This window comes from Cariama cristata, unplaced genomic scaffold (assembly GCF_000690535.1).
Source record: "Cariama cristata isolate BGI_N322 unplaced genomic scaffold, ASM69053v1 scaffold18554, whole genome shotgun sequence".
Classification (NCBI taxonomy): Eukaryota; Metazoa; Chordata; class Aves; order Cariamiformes; family Cariamidae; genus Cariama; species Cariama cristata.
In genome coordinates, this window is record NW_009613758.1 from 6512 (window position 1) to 6774 (window position 263).

A 263-nucleotide genomic window follows, 5' to 3' on the forward strand; every position below is an offset into this window, starting at 1 on the left:
GTCTGTAACATGCTGGCAGCGCCTATGGAGCGTATAGCACTGCCTTCCAACCCATGCTGGGAGATCCAGAAGGTATTTTTCTCTGTATAGTCCCAGTTTCCTTCATTTTTGCTTCAGCTGGTCAGAAGCAAGGTAATATTTAGCCCCAACATTTTACCTTTAAAATCACTTTAAATAAGAGAAGCAGGGCAGCAGTTTATAGCGGTATAACTGGTGCTCGCGGGCAAGGCTGTACCGCAGGGAAAGGAGCCTTTTCCCAGCCT

The 263-nt window shown here is 47.1% G+C and overlaps 1 protein-coding gene across 1 annotated transcript in view; it reads left to right on the plus strand.

The window, feature by feature from the left end:
• The window catches only part of GTF2IRD1 (GTF2I repeat domain containing 1), a gene marked incomplete at its 5' end in the record, with an annotated part of 33411 nt that overhangs the window by 6329 nt on the left and 26819 nt on the right, over positions 1 to 263 (plus strand). The gene's annotated exons all lie outside the window — the stretch shown is intronic.